The following is a 23,089-nucleotide window of genomic DNA, read 5'->3' on the forward strand; positions in this document are numbered from 1 at the left end:
TCACTAACAGATGAGAGTGGAATTTTTCACAAACCTTGTAACTAAATTTCTGTGGGTCTCTTTTTAGTCCCTATGTTATTCTAGTCATCAGTTTACATATGCTTCTTGGGATAGAAAACCACTAATCTCTTTAGATGATAAGTGATATAAAGAATCAGCCATGGAGGCAGAGATCAAATCCAGGGTACTTCCAAGGAATATGGTCTACAGATAATGCAAAAGTTGTGTTTATAAAGTCATTCTTGCCCCCTTTCTCCTCTAGGTAGTTGTTAAATCTCTCTTAAATTCATACTATTTTATTTATTTTCATTGCCACTGACAATTCAAGCTCACATTAGTTCAGCCTATGTTATCCCAATCACCTCGTATTTTTTCTCCCTTCCTCCCCCTTTGTTACCAGGATAATCATTTCCCTCTCTCAGTCCTTTCAGTTACTGTCTCTCTTACAGTGTGGCCCAGCTTCTGAATATGCGAAGCAGGGCCATCGCCTGCATCACTATTTTATTTTACCTCTTTCCCTTCTTGCGTTTATGTCCCAGCAGAGTTAGTAACCGTTGCCCCAACATTAAGGTAATAGTTTCACAAATCTGTGCCTTTACCTTTGTGTTTCCTCTGTGAGGAATTTTCTACTCACCTCCTGACAAGCTCTTATTCATTCTTAAAGTCCCAGCTCAAATTATAAATTCTGTATGAAGCTATTTCTCATTTCTTCCTGACAGAAGTTAATCATTTACTTATATTTACTGGGTACAAACTGATATGATTTCTACTGAATCATATCCATCTTCATATTCCAAATACCCAACAAAAATTAGGTGCTAATAAATATCAGTTGAATTGAATCAAATTGATGAATTTCCATCTTCCCCTCATATTACTCACCCCCTTACACATATACACACAAACTGGAGTTAATGTTAAACATTAAAGCTTAGAAATAGTACAAGATAAAATTGAATATTAATGTTTAATATTTAAAATGCACAGAAGAAATCACAAAAATAAATACCTGTTTTATATGTTAGTTATAAAGGTTGTTATTAAAGCTTTTTATTTAAAACTTTTTTAAAGATTTTATTTATTTATTTTTAGAGAGAGGGTAAGGCAGGGAGAAAAAGAGGGAGAAAAACATCACCATGTGGTTGCCTCTCACACACCTGCTGCTGGGGACCTGACCCTCAATTCAGGCATGTGCCCTGACTGGGCATCGAACCCATGACCCTTTGGTTCACAGGCCAGCACTCAATCCACTGAGCCACACAAGCTAGGGCCTGTTATTAAAGCTTTTTTAAATGGAGCAGACTGAATCTTCATATACCTATCACTCAGATACAATTATCGAGATCTTATAATATTTACTTCATCTATCTCCTTTTTGCATTTTTTCCTTTGCTAAAGAATCTTAAATTGGTAAAATAGGTAATTTCACTTTGACATACATAAGTATATATTTTTAAAAATATAGACATTTTCTTACAAAACTCTACTGTCATTGTCTTACCTGACAAGATAAATAATTTTTTAATAAAGATTGTATGTTTATTCTTACATGTTTAAACTTTAGTCACCTTCAAAGTACTCTCCATTTGAGGGAATGCACCTATCGAGGCATTTTTTTCCACTTCTCAAAACAGTTTTTGAACTCATCGATTTTTTAATTATTCTTATTTACTCTACTACAGTTTTCCCAATTTTTCCCCCTTGTACTCCTCCATCTAGCCCATCCCTTGCTCCCACAGTCCATCCCCACATTGTTGTCCATGTCCATGGTCATTCATACATGTTCTTTGACTAGTCCCTTCCCCTTTTGTGTACCATCCCCTCCCACTTTCCTCTGGCAGCTGTCGGTGTTCCCTGTTTCCATGTCTCTGGCTCTGTTTTGACATTAGTTTATTTTGTTCATTAGATTCCTTTTATAAGTGAGAATATATGATATTTGTCTTTCACTAACTGGCTTATTTCACTTAACATAATACTCTCCAGTTCCATCCGTGCTGTTGCAAAGAGTAGGAATTCCTTCTTCTTTCTTTTTGCTGTGTAGTATTGCCTTGTGTAAATGTACCACTATGTTAACTAGAAATGGTGAAAGTGGACATCTTGTCTTATTGTTGATCTTAGTGGGAAAGCTTATAGTTTTTGCCTGTTGAGTATGATGTTGGCTGTAGGTTTCTCATATATGACCTTTATTATGTTGAGGTCTGCTCCCTCTATTCCCACTTTGCTAAGTGTTTTATCATAAATAGGTGCTGGATTTTATCAAAAGCTTTTTCAGCATCTATTGATATGGTCATGTAATTTTAGTCTTTCATTTTGTTTATGTGATACATCATATTTATTGATTTGTGAATATTTCCTATCCTTATATCCCTAGAATAAATTCCACTTGATCATGGTGTATGATCTTTTTAATGTATTATTGGATCTGGTTCGCAAATATTTTGTTGAGGATTTTAGCATCTATGTTCATCAAAGATAATTGGCCTATAATTTTCTTCCTTTGTTGTGTCTTTAACTGGTTTTGGGATTAGGATAATACTGACCTCATAAAAAGAGTTTGGGAGTCTTCACTCTTCTTGAATTTTTTTGGAATAGTTTGAGAATGATAGGGGTTAGTTCTTTGAATGTTTGGTAAAATTCACCTGTGAAGACATCTGAACCAGGGCTTTTGTGTGTCAGTAGTTTTTTTGATTACTGCTTCACTTTCATTAGTTGTTATTAGTCTATTCAGATTTTCTGCCTCTTCCTGTGGTGGGGAGGGGGGGTGCTCCACCCACTGACCTCCCCCGCCATCACAGATGAGAATAAATCTACCAAGACATGATCTGTGTGGGGAGGAAAGGTGACCAGTCTCTCAGAGGAGAAAGGCCCTGAACATCTTCCCTGCATCTTTATTGAGTTCAGCTCACATAGAGATACATAGTATGCAGGTAAAGCTCATCAACCAATGTCCAAAAAGCTACAGTTGTGAAAAACTGACATCATTTCCAGATAGTAGTTGAATAAACACAGAGATTATCTCTGGTCAGTGTGGCTTCAGCTCAAATGTCTGTTTCCTACTAACAAGGCAGAGCAAGCCTCAAAGAAAACAATGTATATTCTTTCTCTGGCCAGATTCAGCCCCAGGGGCCGTCTGTTCCAGTACAGGCTGAGTCAGGCAGGGAGAGCAAAGCAGCCAAGAGATTAGGACACTTTTGCAGAAAGAATGAAGACTCAGGCTAAGACACAGCTGAGGGGTGAAGGTCTTTCTGCTCCTTCCCTGATGTCCCATCATGACTGTGCTTGCCTTAGGTTAGTTACCCCTCCCTTGAGGAGTCTTACCCATCATTGGTTAACCTGTCATCCGCCTGGCCAAGCAGGGGGAAGTGAGGGTGTCAGGGGCTGTGCTCCTGTCAGGAGGATATGTTTGGTCTCCTAAGTGGCTCCTGTCTCCAAGGCATTTTCACTCAGCCCTAGCCATGGGATCTTTTTGTGTGTTAATGAGGATACAGTCCCTGAAACCAGTCAGGACAGTTCCCAACATCTTCCTGATTCAGTTTTTGAAGATTGTATGTTTCTAGAAATTTAGCCATTTTGCCCAGGTTGTCCAATTTCTTGGCATTGTAGTTGTTCATAGTAGTTTCTTACAATCCTTTATATTTCTGTGGTGTCAGTTGTTACTTCTCCTCTTTCATTTCTGATTTTATTTTGGGGGGTCCTCTCTCTTTTTTTTTCTGGATGAATCTGGTTAATGGTTTGTCAATTTTGTTTCTATTTTCAAAGATCCAGCTCCTGGATCCATTGATCCTTTGAATTGTTGTTGTTGTTTTTGTCTCTATGTAATTTAATTCTGCTCTGATCATATTTCCTTCTTTCTGCATACTCTGGGCTTTGTTTGTTGCTGTTCCTCTAGTTTCTGTTTTTAGATGAAGGGTTAGGTTATTTACTTGAGGTTTTTCTATCTTCTTTATGTAGGCTTGAATTGCTATGAACTTCCCTCCCAGGACTGCCTTCACTGTGTCCCATAGATTTTGGGTCATTGTGTATTCATTTTCATTTGTTTTCAGATAGTTTTTGATTTCTTTGTTGATCTCATTGCTAATCCATTCATTATTTAAAAACCTTTTATTTAGCTTCCATGTATATGAATGTTTTTGAGTGTTTTTCTTGAAGTTGGTTTCTAGTTTTAAGCCATTGTGATCCAAGAAGGTCCTTGATATTATTTCAATTTTCTCACATTTGTTAAGTTTTGTTTTGTGTCCTACCATATGGTCTATCTTTGAGAATGATCCATGTGTGTTTTAGAAGAATGTGTACTTTGCTTCTCTGGGGTGAAATGTTCTTGTAAATCAAATAGGTCCATTTGATCTAGAGTGTCATTCAATTCTGCAATAGTTTTATTGATTCTTTTTTTGGAAGATCTATCCATTGTTGACAGTGGGGTGTTAAAACCCCCTACAATGACTTTAGTGCTGTCTATCTCTTTTTTAAAGTCCTCCAATGTTTTCTTTATATATTTAGGTGCACCTACATTGGGTGCATATATGTTTACAAGAGTTATATCCTCTTGTTGGACCACTCTCTTAAGTATTAAGTAGTGACCTTTTCTGTCTCTTGTTGTGGCCTCTGATTTGAAGTCTACTTTGTCTGATATAAGTATTGTTACCCCAACTTTTTTTCATAGTCCATTTGCTTGGAATACGTTTTCCATCCCTTCTCTTATAGCCTGTGTATATCTTTTGTTCTGAGGTTTGTCTCTTATAGGCAGCATATATGTGGGATGTGTTTTCTTATCCATTCAGCTACCCTATGTCTTTTTTTTTTTGGAACTTTTAATCCATTTACATTTAAGGTTACTATTGATAGATACTTACTCATTGTCATTTTTTTCTCTTTGTACCTGTGTTCTTCCCTCTTTCTATGTCTTTTTCTTCTCCTTAAAGCCATACCTTTAGCATTTCTTGCAGTGCTGGCTTGGTGGAGATATACTCTTTTAGCCTTCTTTTGTCTGGGAAGCTCTTTGTTTCACCTTCCATTTTAAATGAGAGCTTTGCTGGATAGAGTAGGCTTGGTTGCATATTTTTACTTTTCATTACTTGGAATATTTCATGCCAATCCCTTCTGGCTTGTAGGTGTTTATGTTGAGAAATCAGCTGATAGCCTGATTGGAGCTCACTTGTTCGTTATTATCTGTTTCTTCCTTGCTGTCTTTAAGATTTTCTCTTTGTCCTTATAATTTTGATCACAGTATGTTACGGAGTGGGCCTCTTTGGGTTCCTCTTGATCAGGACCCTCTGTGCTTTCTGGACTTGCATGATGTTTTCCCTCAGCGAGTGAGGGAAGTTTCCTGTCATTTTTTTTCAAACAGGTTTTCTATCCCTTGCTCTTTCCTTCTTCTTCTGCTGTTCCTCTGATGCAAACATTGTTACATTTCATGTCATCCCAAAGCTCCTTTGAACTATCCTTGTTCTTTTTGAGTCTTTTTTCATTTTGTTGCTTTGACTGGGTGTTTTTTTTTCCCACCTTGTCTTTTGCTTGCTGATATGATTCTCTGCTTCATCTAGCCCGCTTTTAATTCCTTCTAGTGCGTTCTTCATTTCTGATATTGTATTCTTCATTTCCATCTGGTTCTTATTCAAGATTTCTATGTCCTTTTTCATGCTGATGTAGGTCCCAGTAAGTTCCTTGTAGTTCTCACTAAGTTCTCTGAGCATCCTTATAACCATTACCTTGAACTCTATGTCTGATAAATTGCTTGCCTCAATTTTACTTAGCTCTTTTTCTGGAGATTCCTCCTTTTCTTCTGTTTGGGGGTTGTTTCTTTGTCTCCCTGTTTTAGTTGTCTCTTTGTGTTTGTTTCTGTGTATTAGATTGAGTTGCTTTGACACTCTGTCTTGTGGGGCGGCATTTTGTGTTAGGAGTCCTCTGAGCCCCAGTGGTGCTGACTCCTCGATCTCTTGGTCTGGATGCTCAAGGAATGTCCTCTGTATGGGTTATGTGGACTCTCCTGTCATATAAGGGTCCTGAGTGTTCTTGGCCCATTTGATGGTGGGCCCTTCTGTCTGGCTGACTAAGGGGCTCAACCTCCACCAAATATTGCACGCTGCAGTATTAGTGCTGGCAGAACAAAGTAAAACAACACGAAACAACACCAAAATAAGCAACTCCCTCTGACCACCACAGCAATATCGACAAGAAGAGAGCAAAGAATATTAAAAGAGGAAAGAGAAATAGAATAGTAGAGAAAGGGGAAAAGAAAAAAAAAAGAATATGAGAAGACCAAAGAAAAGAAAAGTGATTATGGGAGGAGAAAGGGGAAGAGCACTACTACTCATAATGAATTGAAAGAGGAAAATGGGGAAAAGGAACACAGAAAATGTGACAAAAAATAATAAAAGGAGAGAAGAGAACAGTGGATTAATCAAAGATAGAGTAGAATAAGAAATATGAAAGAAAAATTAGAGCACCAAAAATAAAAGGAAAAGTAGATTAAAAATTAATAAAAAGGCTATGAAAAAGAAAAAGTAGCTAAAATAAAGAGAAAAGAACCAAGCAGATTTGTCTCAGCACGGTTTAGATCTCGCCTCTGGTTTCCCCCTTTGGATCCTGCTCTGATGTCTGAGTTGGAGGCTGAGTCTGGTGTAAGCCAATGACAGATGCAATCCACGTTTGGCCCTCGGCCACCTTTTTGAAGCTACAGGGGATCCACAGTTTGTGGCTGCTTCCTCTGGGCTTGGCTGCTCCCAGGGTGGACCGGGCTGCTCTGCAAAGCTGGCTTTTATCAGCACTGGGTCCAGGGGTGTATCAGCAACTATCCCAGGTCGCCAATGGATCTGCCTCTGCCTTTCTCTTCCTGCTGGGCTGCTGTCAATCTTATACTGGTTGCAGACCTGACTATTTCTGAGAGAGCTTCTGGCAGAAACAGGGGGCTGTGATTCCTGGGTGTCCCATGCCAGGTGCCTTTCAGACTTCAAGGAAGGTGATGGGCTTTTCTTCCTCTCCCAAACCACTAGTCTGAGTCTGTCAGGGATTATTTCCCTATATTCGGCAGAGTGGGGCACCTGGTGGGCTCCCAGAGCCCAGATTTTGTGTCTGCCAGATGCTGGGAAGGTGTTTCTGTGGCTCTCCCTTCAGGGGCAAGCACCAATCTGTTTCTCAGGATAGTATATGGATTGGCTGCACCCTACCACCAGTCTCTGATGACCCCTGAGTCCATTTATGTTGCTGTCTCCTCAGCAAGTATTAAGATGCAGGACGGGAGAAAAGAAAAACAAAACAGAATGCCACAACAGATAAAATTGAAGAAAAAAACTACGACAAAAAAAACTTGCTGAGTGGAGAGAACAGGGTTTCAGAGGTTGTGGAGAGGGGATTTCCAGAGGGTGGGTGGAGAGGTTCCGCACAGGGTAGGGTAATTGATTTTCCCCTGGGAGGGCCTAGCTCTTCTCAAGAAAGATGGCTGTTGTGTAGCCCAGTTATATCAGGGCCCGAAAATCCCACAGCTGCTCCTCCAAGACTCTCCCTTGTGCCTCCCACTCCAGATTCACCTCAGGCGACTCTCGTCTACGCCACCCTCCCTTCACTAGCGCCCACGGTGGGTAGCCACAAACACACAACCTGTGCTTTGCCCCTTAAAAAAAAGATGATGTATTTATCTCCAGTGATTTTTGTCTCTCCTCAGAGTAGAGAGCCCCCGTAGTGCAGACTCCTCGATCTTCTTCTGATCAAGGTGCTGTCAGAATCTCCTTTGTATGGGTTATGTGGACTCTCCTGTTGTATTTGGGACCTGATTTTTATTGGCCTGTTCCTTGGTAGGAACTTTTCCCCATCTGGCTGACTGAGGGGCTCAGCCCCTCCCAGCCCACCTCTGCCTTGAGAGGGCTTCTAGGTGTGGGTTGCATCGTCATTCAGGACACATACAGGAGGCCACCTGTCAACTTCTCTCCCACACCAATGCCTCTCCCCCATCTCCCAATTCAATAGAATGTATCTGTGTGCATCATCTTCTTTTAGATCTCATATCATCCTGATGGCGTGGGGGAGGAAAGGGAAGGGTCCAGCCGCAAAACTAAAACACGGGACAGTGGCTGGGCACTTAGGCTGCTCTCTCCAGTGAGGTTCTCTCTCTGACTCCTGCCACTTCGCTCCCACTGCTGCATTCCCTCCGTGGTCTCTGTTGCCAGTGCTGCACTGGCTGCCTCTCTTTGCCCTTGTGCTCCTGGTTCCTCAGCTGATCTGCAGCCTCCTTGGTCAGATCTGTCCTGTTCACAGTTCCAGCTGCATCTGGGACCAGGGAGGCTACAACCCTCTCCAAAGCAAGTACCACAGTCCCTAGGAACCTGGCTCCTGGTGGCGGGTTGCATGGTCCAGCCTGGCAAGGCACAGAATCCACAGAGCCAAGTTTGGGTGTGAGGTGCAGCCACTCTGGCAGCTTCTTCCTGAGGAAGATATTGCAAATTCCACAAAAGGGGCCCTGCTTCACATCTGTGCATCCAGAAGCACCAGGCTGGGCAGCGGTTGCAGTGGTGGTGGCCGTGGCTCTGACAGGAGAACCTGGGCCTCCTGCCCCTGAGTGCTCTCGCAGGTGCACAGGCACTCACATACTTGAAACACACACCCACCCACTCGTCTGCACACACACTCACTCGCATACACTCTCACTCACACTCAGCTGGATTTTTGAGTTGGTTATTCTGTGGTTTAGCTGTAACTGGTCTGGGGCTGGGAGCATGTGGTCCCAGCTACTCTGTAGTCCTCTTGGAACCTAAAATAAATGATTTTTAAGCATCACTTGATATTCAGTCTATAATCAAACTTCCATGACTATCTAAAAAATCATCTGATAATAGTTGGTTTGTTTTTATTAAGATTCACACAATCTCCACTTACTGCATTTGTGTCTCTTGAGTCTTCTGTTTTCTCTGCAGTCCACCCACTTCTCCCTTTTCACCATCATGCTATTGAATTTTTGCAAAAACTAGATTAGTGCTTCTAAAGAATATTCCACGTTCTGGATTTGCTTATTTTCTTTTTTCCAGTGCCATTTAACTAACCACATATATCTCCTGTAAATGAAAGTTAGTTGTAAATCCTGATTAGATTTTTTTTTGTGTGTCTTTGTTTTGCAAAAGCATTTTTAGGTAAAGCTCTGTGTGGTGTTGCATGGTGTTTAGCATTACAGTGACTGCTTGTTCCTTCTTTAGTGAGGCTAGGATATGGTGGATACAGGTCCTGGAAATCTAGTCCTATCATTGTGAAATATCTCATAATCTTCCATCTACTATTCTCATTGAATTATGATCCTTGCCTGATTTATTCTTTATGTCAGTAGAACCTACAAAACAAAGATTTCCTCTTCTGTTCTTCCTTCCACATTTCCAGGTGGAATTCTTCAGCAAAGGAGAACTTTCCCTCGTTAACCAGAGATATTTGATTATATTAAAATATATTGAACAGGGCATAGGCAGGATAATGTTCTTTTTAATGAGCAGTTTTCAGAGTGGTTGCCTTAGGAACTTTCAGTCATGTCCAATGAGGTCGTTTTTCCCTTTCTCTTTTTTAAGTGTAATTTTTATACCACAGATTTTTATGTAGTCAGTGCATTTGAATCAGCCATACTTATGAGCTTATTGGTTGTTCTTCCTCTGACCAAAGGGGGCCTTGGAGGTTGCATCCTGTTTTGTCAGTGCTGTGTGTTTGTTTGTTTGTTGCATTAGCCTATGATTCTTGAAAACTCCCTTGCTCTTTGCCATAAGATACTTCAGCCAAATCTTGTGTGTGTCCAGCTTTACACCTGGAATCAGCTATTCCTCCAAGGAGCCCAGCGTGCCAGGTTGCTCATTGCTAATGGGTGGTCACTGACTCTAGGAGTTTTCAGTGGACAAAGCTAGAAATTATATATGTTTAAAAAAACAAGACAAAATAATCCAGAGTCCAAACTGATATTTATAATTTGCATGTAACACTACAGCATTTTCACTTAATTGAAAACATTTTTATCTTCATATTTATCTTTATACTAAAACTTTTGCTCCTTAAAGCACTAATGATTTGTAACTTGCATTTTTCTATTCTCTACATAAAACAGATTTCAAAATTACAATATACATACTAATAATTGGACTGCATAATGAAATTTAGTATGTAATTAACTACTAATAATGTAAAAATGGAATTGAATTTATCCTATAAGAATATATAGTAAAAAATACTGTGTTCTAAAGTCACTTGAAGTAATTCTTATCTCTATGTGTTTATATCGCAACTGGATATACAACTAAACTCTAAACCAAGTATGAAGGAAGAATAAAGGCATTTTTGACATAAAATGACTCAGGAAATTTACTTTCCATATACTTTATATCAGGGAATTTCTTGATTTCACCCAGTAAAAAAATAAAATAATATAAACCAAGAAAGATTTTGGAACCAGGAAATAGTGCATTAACATTAAGAGCATAAAGTGGAGACTTTCCCAAATGCTGGACAGCTGGGTCCTACATAGCAATGGTGCAGATGGCCCAGGCTCATGAAGGCCTTAGCAGGGGTGTCAAACTCATTTTCACTGGGGGCCACATCAGCGTCACAGTTGCCTTCAAAGGGCTGAAATAATTTTAGGACTGTATAAACATAAGTACTCCTTAACTGTTAAGGAGTTGAAATTATATTCAGTCCTTTGAAAGTGATCGTGAGGCTGATGTGGCCCCTGGTGAAATGAATTTGTCACCCCTGTGGGAGAGTGGTGGCAAAAAGGTATGTTCCATGGACAGTTTCCATAGGAGCTTGAGGTGCTGGACCAATTTAAAGGTCTAATAAAGGCACTATGTGGAAGAAATTGAGAAGGGCACTTAGAATAACGAGAAGCTCTCTGAGAAAGGAAACGTAGTTATACAACTTTTATTGGTTCTGCAGTGAATCTCCAAAACTGACACTAATTTCATGTTCCTTAATGATTTTTAACTTTTAATATCAATGTGTGGATAAAGCACAGAAGTTTAATTATAGTTGTGGAAAAAATATAAATATTATCATCACTGACTCTGTAAAAATACTGGTAGAACTTAAAAGATGAATTGGGGGGATACTGTCAAAGGGAAAGCAAGTACTTTAATATTCTCATTCTGCAAAAAAATGAAATCAAGAGACACTGCCTATGAAATAAAGATTTTCGTGTATCACTTCAGAACACAAAGGAAGCAAGAGCTATTAGAATGTGTATTCCTAGGGAGAGCAGGATTAAGACTGAGGAGATTAGGGCTCAGGCAGGTAACTTACATTTTTCTCTAAACCAAGCTGTAGTGCAATACATGTATTAAGTAATGTGATGGAATACACTAATCAAGCAGTATAATATTCATATTTACAGTCGTAGTATTAGCTGGAAGAATTGCCACTCCCAGAAATACATCTCACAATACGACACTGAGGAATATCTCCCAGGGTGCCAATTAAAGCTTAAATTGTTGGAAGCGGTGAAAGAGTGACGGTCAATATGGAGGCCAGGAGATAGAAATACCGCCTGTGAGTCATTGGTGTGCCTGAATAAATAGAAGGAAAGGATATCAATGAAATAAGAGCTATATTCAAAGAAAGAAGAAAAATGTTCATTCTTGATAGAATTTTGAGTCAAAAGAAAAAAAATGGCTTACTCTTTATGAGAGACAAATTTTATCAAAAGCTCTCCTTAGAGACATATCTACATATCTGAATTAAGTTATGAAATTAAAAAGAGAGGGGAGAGAACCAAGATGGCAGTGTAGGTAGACACACTGCGCCTCCTCGCACAACCAGAACTGACAGAGAATCAAACAGCAAGGGGGACCGACACCAAGGAAATAGAAAATAAACATTCATCCAGACTGGTAGGAGGGGCGGAGACGGGCGCCGGGGTGGAGAGGACTCGCGTGGCTGTGGCGGGACTGACACTGGCGGAGTGTGGGACAAATGGCGCAGGCAGTCCGAGCACTAGCAGACCCTGCGGCCCCACATTTGCACAGATAAACCCAGAGGGCCAGACTCAGAGTGGCGGGTAGCACCCTGTGGCACCACATTCGCCCACAGATAAACTGGATGAACGGCGGGCAGCGAAGCAGAGCACGCAACCCAGGGCTCCAGCCCGGGGAAATAAAGCCTCAAACCTCTGATTGAAAGCGCCCCTGGGGGTTGGGGCGGCAGCAGGAGAGACTCCCAGCCTCACAGGAGAGGTTGTTGGAGAGACCCAGAGGGGCCTAGAGTGTGCACAGGACCACTTACTCGGGAACCAGCACCAGAGTGGCCCAGTTTGATTGTGGGTAGTGGAGTGAAAGATTGAAAGCCGGAGGAGAGTGAGGTGGGCGCCATTGCTCCCACTCGGCCCCTCCCCCACGTACAGTGTCACAGCGCAGCGACCAGCGTTACCCCACCCCGGTGAACACCTAAGGCTCCGCCCCTTAAAGTAACAGATGCGCCAAGACAAACAAACAAAAATGGCCCAAATGACAGAACACTTCAAAGCTCCAGAAAAAATACGACTAAGCGACGAAGAGATAGCCAACCTATCGGATGCACAGTTCAAAGCACTGGTTATCAATATGCTCACAGACTTGGTTGAATCTGTTCGAAAAACAAATGAAAAAATGAAGCCTATGCTAAGAGAAACAAAGGAAAATGTACAGGGAACCAATAGTGATGAGAAGGAAACTGGGACTCAAATCAATGGTATGGACCAGAAGGAAGAAACAAACATCCAACCAGAAAAGAATGAAGAAACAAGAACTTGGAAAAATGAGGAGAGGCTTAGGAACCTCCAGGACACCTTGAAACGTTCCAACATCCGAATTATAGGGGTGCCAGAAGGAGAAGAGGAAGAACAAAAAATTGAAAACTTATTTGAACAAATAATGGAGAACTTCCCCGATCTGGCAAAGGAAATAGACTTCCGGGAAGTCCAGGAAGCTCAGAGAGTCCCAAAGAAGCTGGACCCAAGGAGGAACACACCAAGGCACATCATAATTACATTACCCAAGATTAAACACAAGGACCTACATCCAAGATTACTGTATCCAGCAAAGCTATCATTTAGAATGGAAGGGAAGATAAAGTGCTTCTTAGATAAGGTCAAGTTAAAGAAGTTCATCATCACCAAGCCCTTATTATATGAAATGTTAAAGGGAGTTACCTAAGAAAAAGAAGATCAAAAATAGGAACAGTAAAAATGACAGCAAACTCACAGTTATTAACGACCACACATAAAACAAAAACGAGAGCAAACTAGGCAAACAACTAGAACATGAGGGTTGTCAATAAGGGAGTGGGAGGGGGAGAGGGGGTTAAAGGTACAGAGAATAAGTAGCATAGATGATAGGTGGAAAATAGACAGGGGGAGGGTAAGAATAGTATAGGAAATGTAGAAGCCAAAGAACTTATAAGTATGACCCATGGACATGAACTATGGGGGGGGGGGAATGTGGGAGGGAGGGGGGTGGGCAGGATGGAGTGGAGTGGGGGGGGAAATGGGACAACTGTAATAGCATAATCAATAAACATATTTAAAAAAAAAGACGCATAAATGGTAGGTACAAAATAGATAAGAGGATGTTAAGAATAGTACAGGAAATGGAGAAGCCAAAGAACTTATATGTACGATCCATGGTCATGAACTAAGGTGGGGAGGGGAATGTGGTGGAAGGGGGTGTGCAGGGTGGAGGGGAATAAAGCGGGGGAAATGGGACAACTGTAGTAGCATAATCAATAAAATATATTAAAAAATAATAATAAAATAAAGAAAATAATAAAAAAAAGAAATTAAAAAGAGAGAGAGATTACTGGAAACATCCAGTCAGTGTTCCTTGTTAAGTTGACTTGTAGAGACAGAAGCTTTGGGCTGTCCTAGGATTTGCCTTTCTTAACACTTGATTAGTATATGAGCACTGATACAAAGTTGGAGAGACAAAAAGTAGTGACCCAGGAATTTGAGATGGAAGCAAGTTGTTGTTTTTATATGAAGAGAACAGGAAGATACTTTCAGATATTCAAGAATTTAGAAAAAAAACCCATCAATGAACAGCGAGGACCCCATCAATGTAAAGTACATTCTGAAGCAAACCCTTAAGGGAAGGCAGTATGGTGTTGATATTAAAAGCAAGAGGTTGGTGGCAGGAAAATGGAGACAACTGTACTTGAACAACAATAAAAAAATTTAATTAAAAAAAATAAAAGCAAGGGTTGAAATCATATCCCCTGGTTCAAATGTTTATTCATTTCAAATGAAGATAATCTTGCATTTCTAGAACTTCTAGCTTTCTGCCAGAAGCAGATAGAATTTCTCTTTGCAAAACAATAACATCATACTAAGCCACAACTTATCTCTACAACATTTATGTGAAATATTAAACACTTGTTTAGAAATAACCATAATAGAGCATGGGAACACACACACACAAATGAAATGCAAAAATACAGGTCCTGATGAAAAGACCTAACATATATGTAACTAGAATTCCAGAAGAAGGAAAAGAATGGGAAGGATGATATTTTAATAAATAACAGCTGTTTATGTTCCTTAACTTGAGAAAGACATCAAGTCATGGAGTCAAGAAACATTGCGAACCCCAAGCAAGATAAACATAAAGAAAAGAACACAAGCTGAGCATAGTTATACTGACAAAAGCCAATGAATCAGGGAAAATTTTAAGGAGGCCAGGAAAAAAGACATAATATGTAAAGAAGAAGAAATAATAAGCCTGATAGCTGATGTCTCAAAAGAAACCTAAAGGTGGATGATAAGATTGTATCTTCAAAGTAGTTGATAGAAAAGAGCTGCCAACCTAGAAGTCTACACCCAGCAAGTATACCAAATGAAAATGGTGGTCAAAGGCATTTTGAGACACTCTAAAATTTGGAGAATTAACCACCTGCTAATTTGTAATAAAGAAAATATAGTTCAGGCAAAGCAATAATGCTAAATTTGGATTTTTTAAAAGAACACTAAGTATATAAAATAACAATAATAAGCCTGTTTTGTGTAGAATTTAAAATGTAGATAGAATTAAAATTCCAGAAGCCAATAGTAATGTTCCAACAAAGCTTGTCCTTAGTTCCTGAGAAAGCCGGTCCATTTATGTGTGGTGGACAGCGTGTCGGCACCAGCCCTTCGGGGTGAGAACTGCTCTAGTTCTCTTCCCCTGGAGCCTCAATTCTGTTGAAACTGTCTTCTTCTCAGCTTCTCAGACACATCTTCTGGGATCAGGAGGTGTCCCCGGAGGAGAAGGGTCTCAGCGCTGCTGATCTCCACCATCTTGGTCACTTTCCTGATTCCTCATTTTATTTTTTTAAAGTTTGATACAGCATTTCTAGGTGTTTTCTGTCGGAAGTTTGGTCTAAGTGACGTAGTCTGCCGGTACCACAAATGGTGCATCCATTTTAAAACTTAATTATTACCCTCCTTATTATTAAAATTTCTCTTTTCTAAATCATTAGAGTGTGAAATAAGTAAATGTAGAATACAAATATCAAGAGATAGAAAGCTACTGAAATGACAAGGTAACATAAGAATAAAACATAAGGTAAAGTAGTTGAGGTAGTAAAAAAAGCATATGTATATTATGTATATTATGATACAATAATCACTATAAATTGTAAATTTCAGCTATAAAGGAAACAAATAAGCAGAGTTTAAAAAATTCACTTAGATATTATTTACAAGAAATATGCATAAAGAAGCATAATTCAGTAATTTTAAGAGAAAAAGATGAAATATAAAGCATGCACATGCAATTAAAAGACAGAAGGATTTGAAATATTTTTTCTCAAAGTAAAATATATGATTAAAAATAGAATCAAGAATCAACTAGAACTCTGCATGGATCATTTCTCAACAATAAAGATATAACTGTTAATTCACATAACTGTGCTGAAATACTCAAGCAGAAAATTGTATGACCTACAAGAAAAAAATGTCCAACATAAAAGTAGTGGGACATTTTAATATGCTTTTCTCTGTTTCTAGCAAATACAATAAATTAGAGACTAAGACAAAAGAGGATGTGGAGCAGTGTTTGTAAAACCTCGGCGCATCAGCGTCACGGAGGAGCTGTACACGTGCAGATGCCTGGCGCTGCCTCCACGTATTTGGTGCCGGTTGTTGTGGGGCACGTGCCAGACATCGCTCATTTGAAAGGACCTCCCAGGCAATTGCAGCGTGCAGCCAGAGTCAAGAACTTGTGATGCAGAAGTAGGGAATCTGAACATGATTTTAATAAAGTTAATATCACAGCTATATAGTAAATTATGTTTCTTACAGGGAGTACCTCTTTAAAAAATACCCACAAATTATTTACAAAAATAGCTCACTTACAAAGTCCAAAGACTTCTCAATAAAATGGTATCATGTGTATTCTCTAATAATGTTATAATAAAATGATATTGATAAGATTAAAAATACATTTTAACAAGTATTGACTCGAAGAAAAAATACAAACTATTGTTTAATACAATATTTAGAAAATTGAATAGTTATAAATTTCAATTATTATATTAATATAATTTTAATTATTTTGAGCATATATAAAATATATGGCTAACAATTTCCTCAGAGAGAAATTAGTCCTGCTAATTATTTTATTACTAAATGAGACGGAGAGTAGAGAAGAAAGAATTAAAGCAGCTAGCTTGTGATTCGTATACTCCCTGTTAGTGGAGGAACCCAACCCACGGAGGGGAAAAGGCAAGTGATCTGGTTGCTCCCCTTGTCAACAAGACCTCTGGGTAAAGAGACTAATAATGTTTGCAGGGAGGAAGAATCTTATCTATAGAATTCCCTTTAGAGAATATCACTAGCTAAAAGGCTTACTGAGAGTAAATAGATACAAAATCTATTGAAGCATAAGACATGGCTCACTGGAAAAATAAATATAAGCTACCCAACTCTCTGGGTATAAAATAAAGATTTTAGTCAATTTAAATTCTCCTCCCATTACATGAAATAACTTGTGAATTCCATTTGAGACCTCATCTATTATCACGGGCTAGAAAGTGTAGGTTTCAGGTGAGAAGAAAGTGTCTGGGAAATCACCCTTATGTCCCCGAACTTTATCCATTTTGGAGTCCTCATAGCTTTGAATTGTTCATAAAGCTTCTTCTGGAGCAAGAACTTTGATCTGTGGGCATCTAATTTGACAATTTGATTATTAGCTCAGAAAGTAAATGAAGAAAAATAAATGAAGTAATATTGTTGCCAAGATGTTTAGAATAATACTCATATAGCAAATTTAAGGAAAGTAATTGATGAAGATGAAATAAAAAATAAGAAGAAAACAGAAATTAATAGCATTGATAAATCCAAGAGCAAGGAAAATAATCAATTTAGTGAATGAGCTCCAGAGGATTACTGTGGGGCTCTTTCCCTGTTTAGCCTCCTTGCTCTGACCCTCTGATTTCAGCTGCCTCAGTTTGCTCAGGTTTTGACCTCTTTCTCCTCAGCTCAGCAGCTCTGGGGTTCTCTGGCTGCCTTCTCCAGTTCCGAGCTGTGCTCCGCAGAGCCCCTCGTGCAGTAAGCTGGGGTTAGCGCTGCGCTCGCCTCACTTGCTTTCTTCTTCTCCCAGCCCTTAGTCCTTCTGTCCAGTGTCTGAAAACAGCCATTTTGTTCACTTTGTCCAGTGTTATAGTTGCTTTGATGGGAGGTCAGGTCCATACCATTTGGTTTCTCATGGCATGAAAAGTACATTTAAAAGCAAGAAAAACATAAAGAAAAAGGGAGTAGAAAAAAATAGTTTGCAAAAAGCAGCTGAAAAAAAAGAGGAGAGAACCTCTCAAATTCAGTAATGAGTAAAAGGATAAAATATCATATTCCAATGCAAATAATGGATTAATAAATACCCTCAAAAACAAACAAACAAAAAGAATAGGGTTGATTTAAAATTCAACTCAAAATATATTGCCAAAATCAATACTCTCATAAAGAAACAGAAAACAAAATATTAAAAAAAAATTGAAAATAAAGAGAGGGAATATAAGAACCTATATATACAAATCTTTTAATCATGTGAGAAACATTTTTACAATTCTATACTTAAACATTTAAGATGTGGAGAAAATAAATCAATTTTTACAAAAATACAAATTGTTAAAATTAAGTCAAGAAGGGATAGAAAGAGAAGAACAACATTAACCTTGGATAATATTGCAAACATTTTAATAAAACAAATAGACCCCCAAAAAACAACAACAGAAAGGTCTATATTCTTGTCCTTTCCATTTCTTTAACATGATGGTCAGATAATTTTGCATAAAAGTTTAACCTACAAAAGGACTCCATACTTTAGGTAATTTAATAGTTAAAGTGAACAGAGAAAGACTGAAAACTCCAGCACTCATTTTTGCAAAGCTAGTTTCTGTCTGATGCCAAATATCAAATAAGGCTTCCTCAATAAAGGAAAATGGCTAAGCCATCTAAAATTCACGGAGTGGAATAAATGTAAAAGTCACATGAGAAATTTTACCAGAAAAATAACAGGGCACAGACTACAACTCCTAAAGAATACTGTAATTCTGTAATAATAAATACTGCCTATAAATGATATCAGAATACACAAACTCATTAATGAAGAAAGTTGTGGATCTTGAAAGAGACCTAAATGTTAGTTGTAGTAAAAAAATTAAATGATGAAAGTGACTTTTTTTTAGCAGTTAGAAAATAATGAATTATTCAAAAAAGGTTTGAGAGTAACTAGGTAATCACAAAAAATACATAAAAATCTCATCCCACCTCATACTTTACTACAAACTTCCGAGTAGTTTAAAGACTATATTAAAAATGGAATTATGATAGTCCCTTTAGGATAGAAATTGAGGGTAATATTTATGGCACTTTATAAAGAGGGAAGATTTCTATCTATTATACCAAAGGCAAACATCATAAAACAAATACTGATAAATTAACTATCTAGGAAAATTTTTGTAGGTATACTACAACATTAATAGGAAACTGGCAACTTTTACTTTTTGGTTACAACTGAGTCAGAGGAACTGGAATTACCCTACCATCTTAAACAATTTTTTTTAAACAGACAATGTATATAACAATACTTTATAGACATGGAAAGCAGGCTGTTCAAGAAAGTAATCCTTGAAAGAAGGGAAGAAATTGAGGTGAGTCCCACAATATTCCAGTACCTGTTGCCTGCGGGTGTGCAGGCTGCAAAGCAGAAAGGGAGAAATCAAACACAGCCTGGTGGTCTTCCTGAGTTGAGAAAAACAGCTGAATATTCAGGGAGAACAAAGCAGCTGGAATTCACAAGGCCGAAGATGGGAGAAGAGAGAGCCACATAGCAAAGGAGCTCTGGAGATAAAGAGGGGTCCCCTTGAGTGTGCAGCAATGTACTGATCTCAGCATACCTGTGAGGAATTACCCAAAGCTGAGGAAAGAACTATTACAAAGTAGCGGTGGGACAAGTCCTGAAGTTTTCACAGAGCTGGGAATAGTTCATATTCACAACCAGGGTGAAAGAACCTACGACTATTCAGGACCTCAGAGAGAGCACTCAGTAGGGGAGACGCATTAGCCCTAGGACTAAAGTCTCCCTCTGGCTGCACTGATCAGAGTTTAGAAGCAAACCCAAAAAGGATCAAAAGTAACAACTCCTGCCAGAACAAAAGAGTTAGAAGTTAAGGTTTAAAATAAATGATAATAAAAAAATACTCTGTTGTATATTAACTGAGTTTTACATACAGCTTTCCAGTTCACAGAATGATTCTTACAAACATTACTTCAGCTTAGATCTGGCTTCCTTGTACTGCAAATTCAGATGTGTGAGTTGAACAGGATGAAGCGGGTCTAGGCATCTGACAGCCCTCACGTGTTGGAGACATATCGTGATGCTCTTGTTTGTAAAACTGTTTAGAGATGGCTGTCTTGAAGATGGACTGACAAGGACTTCACAGACACTGAGTTCAAAAATGAATTTTCTGTAATTGAATAAAGCACAGAATATATTTATGGCTTAGACCTGTGTCAACCCTCAGCCCCAAGATAAACTTTTTGCCAATAGGGGTACAAGGAAGAAATGAAGGGTAGTGGGTAGTTTAGTTTGGTGTCAGATCGCTTTGTGTTCAGGGGATTTAACCTAACATGCTAACAACTGATGGTTTTCTTACCTGTGTGCTGTGCTAGTGCCAAGGTCAACTGAAATATAGTTAGTTGGAGAAAGGGGAGCAGGGAGCATCCAAAGCCTTAGAAAGTTGCTTTTGGGGAAGTCAGTCTGAGTACATGTGCACCTATTCAAAGATCAAAAAGGGAAATGGCAGTTTGTATGACAGACGGCTTGTAGCTTTTAGTGTTTTTAAAGACACATTTAATGGTTTCATCAGTTTAAACATCAAAATAAAATACATTCATTAACAAAAATTACAAAACATTCTTATGTACAAGAAATGTATAGACAGATTTTATATGCAAAGTGTAAAGTAACCAAAGTAGGCTCAAAAAGGATATATTACTATAAATTACAAATAGATCTTTTTAAAAGGTGGCTCCTTCCTAATCGTTAAGTAGTTTTCATGCTATAAAATTGCCTTTTCACACATGATGTTGTATATTGCTAAATAATTTTCTGTTTTACATAAAAATTGATAGTTAGCTTTTTCCCTAGATAGATATTCTCAATATTTATACTTCAATTAATGAAACGTAGTCTGCCCTGTTGCTTAACAGAGGGGTAGAGTCTTTCAGGTCTTCAAAAGGACACATGCTCAATTTGCTTTAAAGAAATATTATACAAAACAAAACCACATGCGGATAAGAAATAAATGAGCTTTATCTACCTTGAACGCTGTAGTTATTTAATTAGTGAAGGTATTATTAATTGTGTTTTAATTATCTATTTCTTCTTCCTAGAATTAATCCTTAATATCAAACTTATGAGAAAGATATTTTTCAACCTCATGGTAAACTCATTTATCTTGTCTTTGAATAGAGATGCAGTCAAAACTCATCCTGTACTAGGGCACTTTTGTTTATGCACATCTCCCTATGTGTTTCCCTCCATTCAGGTTTACTGCCCGTCACTAATGAAGCTGTGAGAACAAAACAGACTAAAGACTTCTGTCTTGTTATCTCTGAAAATAGATGATTTTCTTTTCTATCCTCAAGAAACTTGCTTGCTGCAAGATAAGGGTTGTATATAGAGAAGAAAAATCCTTAATTGTTTCCCACCTTCTCTTCTTTCTAACAGGTACAACAGAAAAAGATACTAGAAAACAAAACAACAATGAAGCTCTCTGAGGCAGAATGAGATCAGGTTCAATTGACTAGGGTGGCTTCCTCTTTTCTATAAAAGTATTTTCCCTTTCAAAGCTTATCAAGAAATGACCCCCCAAAGGGTCCATCTCCTACTTACAATATGTCAGGCTTAGAATGCATTATTTTTTTTTCCAGTGAGAGATGCTGCGTAAATTGAAAGTTAGAATTAAAAGGATGCTAGGAGGGAAATTAATATTTTCCCTTTAGGGTCATTCATAAAATCTTTGCTTCTTAGCAGAGTGATGAAAAAACAAATTGAGTTTTATTTCAAGGAATAGGAATTCAATATCAACCTTTGTTTAATGCCTTAGAAACAACAGGGAGGGCAAAACCATCCATCACACACAACCTATAATAAAACCTTTTGAAGTAATAGAAACAGCTTTTGCTTAGCCAGTCATCTGAATGGAAGCTGGAAAATAAAGAGAGACTTGAATTGACCTCTAAATAAACAAGACTAACTCTTGAGCATCAACTTTTTAAACAAGCAAATATCATTCAAACCAAGAGTCTGGAAAATTGCTTAAGAATTAAAATCTGCCTATTCAATCAAACAGCAAACCAGTTACCAGAAAACCCAGAACATGTGAAAATGGTATAATTTTGACATTACTACCATGAAGGTATCAAAAATTTCACAAAGGCAAGCTTAAGTCCCCTTACGTCTGTCATTCAATACATTTTTTATCATGTAGTGTACATTTCACTGTCAAAACAGTGTTCTTGAGAATACCAAAGACAACCACAAAACCTCAACTTTATTGAGGCAGTTTTGGCAATATTTAGAAGAGTAATTTATGCCTTTGCCTTTTGACCTAGCAAACCCATGTCTAGGTATTTATAGCAAGTTACACTGGGAAATATATGAAAAGACTTATGTCCCAGTATTTATTCTGGCATTATTTACAATGGTGGAAGATTGGTAACAACCCAAATGTGCATGAAATAAACAACCTATTTTCATCACCTCATTGAAACACTACACAGCAGTACATAGGAATAGAAATCTCTATGCAGAGATATGGAGTGATGTCCATTATATATTCTCATAGAAAAAAGCAAGGCAGAAAATAGTAAATGAAATATGCTACCTTTGGTGAAAGAAAGAAGTTGTGTATAAATATACATTTCTTAGTTTTATATAAAGAAACACTAAAAGCATAAGTCAAATATTAATAAAAATCATTACTTAGAGAGTATGAGGAAACAGGGTAGAGGAGACAAGAGGCAAGATTTAAAAAGAAGTTGTTAATATAGACTTGCTTCCATAAATGTATTAAAATATTTAAAATAAAATTTAAAATAGGAAACATCTAAAAATTAAAAACAAACAAAAAAGAAATTATTCTTAATAAACCACACAGATAAGAATTCTCTTGAGCAACTTTAGAATACATTATTTTGACTCTATGGGCTTAGTGGAAAATACTGTGAGGACAAATACAATACAAAGAAATCTGGTACTTCACTTAGTAGTCTAATTAAGAATGGTATATTTACATAATTTTTAAGGTATATCTGTTACAAATTAATACAAACAAATAATTTTGTTGTTAAGAAAGAAAAAAAGAGAAGCTTAAGAGAAAAAAGATATTTGTTAAACCCAAATGTTATATGAAAGTTCTGCAATATTAAATTGGAATTGGAAATATAAATATGAACTCTTGATTTTTTTCTCAGCTATATTTATTTCTTAGTACTTCCTTAAAGTAATGACAAAACAACAATAATGAGCACATCTAGTCCCCAGATTGTGGTCTTTAAAAACAACAGCTCCTTGCAGTCGTGAGTGATGCCATATCTGAGGCAGAAAACATACAAGACGATGTTGGAATATCT

The sequence above is a fragment of the Desmodus rotundus genome, chromosome 5, assembly GCF_022682495.2.
Source record: "Desmodus rotundus isolate HL8 chromosome 5, HLdesRot8A.1, whole genome shotgun sequence".
Taxonomy (NCBI): domain Eukaryota; kingdom Metazoa; phylum Chordata; class Mammalia; order Chiroptera; family Phyllostomidae; genus Desmodus; species Desmodus rotundus.